Source organism: Apostichopus japonicus, chromosome 4 (assembly GCF_037975245.1).
Source record: "Apostichopus japonicus isolate 1M-3 chromosome 4, ASM3797524v1, whole genome shotgun sequence".
NCBI classification, from domain to species: domain Eukaryota; kingdom Metazoa; phylum Echinodermata; class Holothuroidea; order Aspidochirotida; family Stichopodidae; genus Apostichopus; species Apostichopus japonicus.
In genome coordinates, this window is record NC_092564.1 from 16439041 (window position 1) to 16445477 (window position 6437).

A 6437-nucleotide genomic window follows, 5' to 3' on the forward strand; every position below is an offset into this window, starting at 1 on the left:
TGTAGCCTTTATTGTTCTAGAAACATCCGAAGTCAGTAACATTTTTATTATTTTGGAATTTGTCTGAAAATATTGTTTACTTTTGCAGTATGTTTATCCAACTAGTCCATAATGTCATCGATGAAGAATTTTCCACTATTTGTCTCTAATTTGACTCAGTTTGAAGATTCTTTGTTGCAGCATGAACTCGACAGACTGTGTGATGTCCTTTAGCTACTTTCATATATCTGCTCTATGTAAGTCTTCAAATTGAATTAAATGTCTTACCCTCAACTTTGATAGCGAAAACAGAACAAGAAAAATGTTATTAGCATAGATTAATTTTACTAAAGTGTAAACTGCCTTATGATAGAACTATTCTCTCTTAAAAGTAATCAACATACGGATCAGAGTTCGCCTCTATTTATACAGTCAACTTAATCAGCATTTCATTCATTCATTACAAACCAACAAGTAACATAAGTGCATATCATCCGTCGCAGTGAATCCATGTGATAGTTGAACCACAGATTAATGCTTCTCCGCTTGGAACCGTCTGACCATTCGCTCTCACTAAGAATACTCACTATGTATTTTTTAAGACAAATCCTTTGGTTACTACTTTTTTCGACAATACAAAAAGAGACAAATTCATCTCTCACAACTGTGGATAAAGACATGTCAATGTTGTTCTCTAAAATCGGACATTACATGTTCTTTGTAGCCTATATTCTTCTAGACACATCCGAAGTCAGTAACATTTTTATTATTTGAATTTGACTGAAGATATTGTTAACTTTTGCAGTATATATATTTCCAAACTAGTCCATGGTGTCACTTCATGAAGAATTTCCCACTGTTTGTCTTTAAATTGAATCAGTTTGAAGATTTCATTGTTGCAGCATTAACTCGACAGACTGTGTGATGTTGTTACATGGGCGGGATCATCGGGGGAGGGACAGGGGGACATGCCCCCCCCCCCAATATTTTAGGTTGGGGATATTGTATCTAATACCCCCCCCCCCCCAATATTTGGTGGCATAGTGTGTGTGGCTATAAATAGAAAATAATGCGTGAGATTATTTTCCAAATCATACTTGTCGGTGGCTAAAACTTCATCCAACGCATGTTACAAGCAGAGCCGTATATAGAGAGAGTTTGGCCAACCATGTAACCGATTTGGATTGGTCGAGAGGGAAAACGCCCACACAGGGTGGTAAAATAGGTCCACTTGAAAACTTCATAGCAGACGACACGCATACTCACAGTGTATAGACTATCGTTTGTGTACACGAAAAAAGTACGAAATTATGAAAGAAATGGTGCTGGGGATGCTGCGATCGGTCAGAACATGGATATTGTTGTTTGATTATCCGACTGACCATAAAAGAAGAGGAATTTTTTGGAAGTAGAAAGAACAAGATGGAGATCTAATGAAAAAAGTCTGTGTAGCCTAGGCCCTATACTAGCCATAGGCCCTAGTGTAATACGAGTAATGTACAAGCAATGCGAGAATTTTACGTTCAGACTGGTTTCTGTAATTACATGCATGGCTATTCTCTCTCGTTTTACGATCCACAAATTCGATTTCATTATGCCAGCTCTCCTAATCATAGGCATGGCAGTTTCAGTCGCACATACAGTTATCCTAATTCCTAGTTATTGTATGCCTAGGCTATGCCTAGCCTAAAAAAGTATCACTTTTAGTTTAATGTAAAAGGGTGGGCTAGCCTCTAGGCATCACGTAAAGCCCTAATCCTTAGTTAAGCCCGAAGCATAAGTTAAGCCTGGGCTTAGTTAGACTTGGACCATTCTTGCTATTACTACAACTGTTATAGCACATTACATAATATGGCACAGTCTAAGGCCCAATTAAACTAGGTCTAAGGAAAACAAAGTAGCCTAGGCCTAAACTAGTTAGGCTAGGTCTATACTCATTGGCAACTTATGGGTTGTGTACACATACAGGCCTAATTATATAGACCCTTTTAGTATGCCATAAACAAGTGCCCAATTGGTTAAATGATCTTGGTTTGTGTTAATTGTCAGCATTGGCCTAGCCTTTATAGGCTAACATGAATTCAGCCTAATTTTTTCTTCTTCAAAAGTATAGCCTAGGCCTTGGTTTAATTTGGATGCAGTCAACTATCATTTATCAAAGTTGCATCAGTACCTCCTTATTCCCTTAATTGACACCCACATTGACGATTGAAGTTACAAAAATCTTTTTAAATTATCTTTAGACAGTAAATTTTAACTCCCTGAATTTCAGGACTTTTTTTACAAATCAAAGGTGACATGTGCTCTGAAGAAAAACTCCTAACATCAAAAGCCACAGTTAGCAGACTGTGATAATGACAAACCTGGTGAGTGACTACTAGACTGAAATCCAGTTCCTGCAACCACAGCAATAAAGTCTTTGTTTTAATCAATGCACTTGTGTGTTTGAAACTTTCAAATGGACACTCAATGGCAGTTGGTTAAGATATAAGGTTTTACCTTCATCATGGAGAGTTGAAGGGAATCTGCCTCATCATCTGAATAATGGACTCAAGGATAGCAACAAATCATGATTGGATAATGATTTTGAGCAAGTAAATATCTGGCAATTTGAAAGTTTGTATTATTTTTTTACATATTATTTAAGCTGTTTAGCTCACACACAAGCAAATGATCAAGTGACAACAACCGATGCAGTATATTTAAAGGTATTGAGGACTTGCCCTAAACCGCATGTCGCGCTCTGAAAAAGTTTACTTTCCGTTGCTTGCAAGTGAAGTTTTTTTTGTGTCGCTACAAAATGCAGACAGTAATGAAACCTGATACCTTGTTATCTTTTATCTAGACCTGAGATGTCCACGCTGCTATGTGCACTGTGTTGTGGGTATTGACTGTGATGTTTGTATTGACTGTACACTTATGTCTATTTACAGATGGTAGCAAGCTGTATGTGTATTTTCTGGGATCAATGGTGGTCTCTAACACTTCTGTTACACCGCATTCGAAACTAGGTCAGATAACCGGCATGAGACGTTTCTTTGTGCGGGAGTCTCCACACCCTTTAAGGAGAAGTATTTATATCCCATTAATAGAGAAAGAATTATGTTTCAATTGGTAGCATGCAACTTAAAATTTTGCAAACATTAGATACAATCAAACAATAACAAGGTTCATTTACAAGGTAATCTACTGCCCTTTATTTCACATTAGTCTGTCACATCAGAAGGTCACAGCTTTCAATAATTATACAAACAAATTCCCTTGATGGGTGCTTCGTTAGATTCCTGCAATTTTCAAGTTTATCAATGTAATAAGTTCTGAATGTGGCAATGTGGAGAAGCTTTGGGATAATCTGTGGATAAGACTGCCAGACTATCAACAAGATTCCACATCCATGCAACTCCAACTGCTTCCTTCACCTCCTTGCAGATGTACCACATGTCCAAAAAAAAGTCAGCATTGGTTAATGTAATTAAAATCTGGCTTCCTCCTGAGCTGGCAAATACACATGAATTGTCAAGTACAGAGGTCAGTGTGAAACCACTGAAAGATCTTCTCAGCTTTCAAGAAAACAAAGACTTGAAGCCAAATTGACAGAGGCCACACTGATACCATTCCACTCTCATAAGATGAAGGTATCACACACACTTCATTTTGCTTCTGCGATGCAGTGCCTGGTAGACTGTGAGGGTCACCCAATGGATGTTTTAACAACTGCCTGATTTATAGAGCTCTGCAACAGATAATTCATCCTAATGTCTAGTCGTCATCTTGTCATGGCCTTGAGCAAGTTGAAACCACTTCAACACAAAGCAGCTATTGAATTCTTGTCTAGGTACTGTCAAATCCACATCACCATCATTGCTGGTTCCAGCTACGCTGACCATGATAAAAGATTACAATGAGGGTTTTTTAATTCACCCAACAGAGCTTGCATTCCAGTACCTTTGGGCAGCTGAAAAGATATTCAGAAATTGTTATATATGAGTGTGTTTGTATGCATGCATATGTGTGATTTTCTTGCTTTACAGAACAGCTCCATTTTGATAAGCTATGTAACGTGGAAACCTGCCAATCATATGTTTGAAATAGGACAGGCTGAAACGATTCTTAAATGAAAAGCTTAACGACTTCTTGCATTTTTATACATCACTGTTCAGGTAAGGCCAGTAAGGGCAGTATGAAGAATAAGTAACAATTAATAATTATCATTATGGCCATTTGCTGTCTGCATAATAACAAACTGAATGTCATCAGCCCTGTGCTCAGTTGACAACACTGACAAGTAGGCACACTATGTCAGTGTGATCCATGAAACCTTATTAAGGACATGACCGTATAGTATATATGTTAATGGAAAATACATAAGCTACAACATACACCAGTATTCAGTTGTTGCAGGTTTTTTTTTTCTCGACAGACCCATTCAATCTGTTGCACCTACTATAGCCTAGTACTACATTCCTGAGAAATTAACACCACAATATCAGTCTTAGGTTTGCCCACAGACTCCCAACTATTGCTAACTCCTACACTCAAGTATATAGTTTAGTTTAGTAGAAAAAAAGACCAGGAGAGACATTCAAGTCCCCATTAAGGACCCTAAGGCTATATGAGAGGAATAAAACCGCGGACATCAAATGTCATACCCAATTACAATGCTTAATGTACTCATCCAAAATATTCTTAAACCCATTCACGCTACTTGCAATTCAACCTTCTCAGGCAAACCATTCCATCCATTCACAACCCTTGCATAAGTTGTATTAGACTTTAGAGAAAAAGTTATGCCGAATATTAATCCTACTATGTAACTTCTGGAGTTTAATACAATGACCTCTGGTACAACTACTTTTTGGCAAACCTGAAAAGATCAGTGAAGCATAAATTGTCATTTTATGTGTAGGCCTACTTTATTTAATTGAAGGATCTATTAATGTAGGCCTGATGCTATAGTTGTGCGTCTGTAATCTAGCCTAGCCAGGACTGTGATGTGTGCTTTTCGTTTGTATGACTAAAGTAGGACTAGTAGTATGAGGCGTAAAATAAAACAAGTGTAATGACAGGTTTTCAGCTAGTTTTCTATGCATTTCAGGTGTGAAGATAAACGTAAATGTCATTAACTAACGCATACTCTAATTCATTACCTGATATCCATTTTGTTCCTCGTATGCCTGTCAAAATCTGACATTCTGAGTCGCTTCGTTTGTTCGCAACGAGCACAGTGTGCAAAGCTGCTATATATTGTGTGTGGTGTTTTTCGTGTTTCGCGCAACTGGTAACGACAACTGGACCTATTTTGATGCCCATGGTTTGCGTGTGACGTCACAAATCGCCAGTTGGCCAAACTCTCTCTATATACGGCTCTGGTTACAAGAGGTAAATGACTCTTCGTGGTTGTTTCTGTGACATGTGACCGTATAGCATGTTGTCACTCATGATTATAATCATAATGTCTGTACATCTCTTGTGTATGAGTGTAAGTACGTACAATCATATATATGATCCATATCGAAATGGGTTCACTGGGTTTCCATTTGGCCTGTTTCCTACAAGATTTGTAACCGCTGGCTCGTAGCCGAGGGTGGGGGGGGGGCGAAGGGGGAGACCGCCCCCTCGAGCATATTTTTTTTTACGATATCGAAGTTTTATAGTAGCCGTTATAAGAGGTTTTAATATTTGTGCACCAATAAATTAACTGTGTCTGAATTTTCGAAAATTCCCTGACCAACATTCTTCATCATACTTCCCTCTACTCGTGCAATTTTGACCGGTCTGTTAGGGGTTGAATGAGGTTTTCTATATTGGTTGTCCATAGATGAAATTTTGTGCAACATTATAAGTATGTTTTGAAGTGAATTTATTATTCAAATTCTGAACAAATAATGGGCTTAAAACCTTGAAAAGTGGGGCTGACAGGTATTGTGGGCCGTTACGTAGTATTACCTACAAAAGCATGATCCACGGGAGATGCAATGAGGTCGAACATTATGTGTGACTGGTGACAATCTTGAAAAAAAGTTATGGATGACAAAAAACTATTGGGAAAACTTGGTTCTCAGGCAAAAGTGTACATCTGGTTGGTCATTTTCAAGCCCGAGAAGTGCCTTTTCCGGTGATCTGTGTGGCTATCAAAACCAGAAATTTTCTTGTACGCTGCGCGCCAACCAATGATGGCGTTACGCTTTCATAGTAATTCGCATTCCCCCCCCCCCCCCCGAGATAGAAAATTCTAGATACGTGCCTGTGGGTATATATATATATATATATATATGTATATATATATATATAGATACATATATATATATATAGATACATATATATATATGTATATATATATATATATAATATATATATATATATATGTGTGTGTGTGTGTGTGTATATATACAAAATATCACGAAACGCGCAAACAATTTGGGGGATGAAAGTTGCTACGCGCCTGCACCCAAGCAAAT

General features: G+C 37.9%; 1 long non-coding RNA gene across 1 annotated transcript; it reads right to left on the minus strand.

Moving 5' to 3' along the window:
- Positions 1-3148: 3148 nt before the first annotated feature.
- On the minus strand, positions 3149-5953 carry LOC139966607 (uncharacterized). Its single transcript, XR_011792714.1, has 2 exons — positions 5127-5953; positions 3149-3934 (listed from the first exon to the last, which is right to left on the minus strand). It is a non-coding gene; the product is annotated as an uncharacterized lncRNA (long non-coding RNA).
- Between the last annotated feature and the right edge of the window lie 484 nt (positions 5954-6437).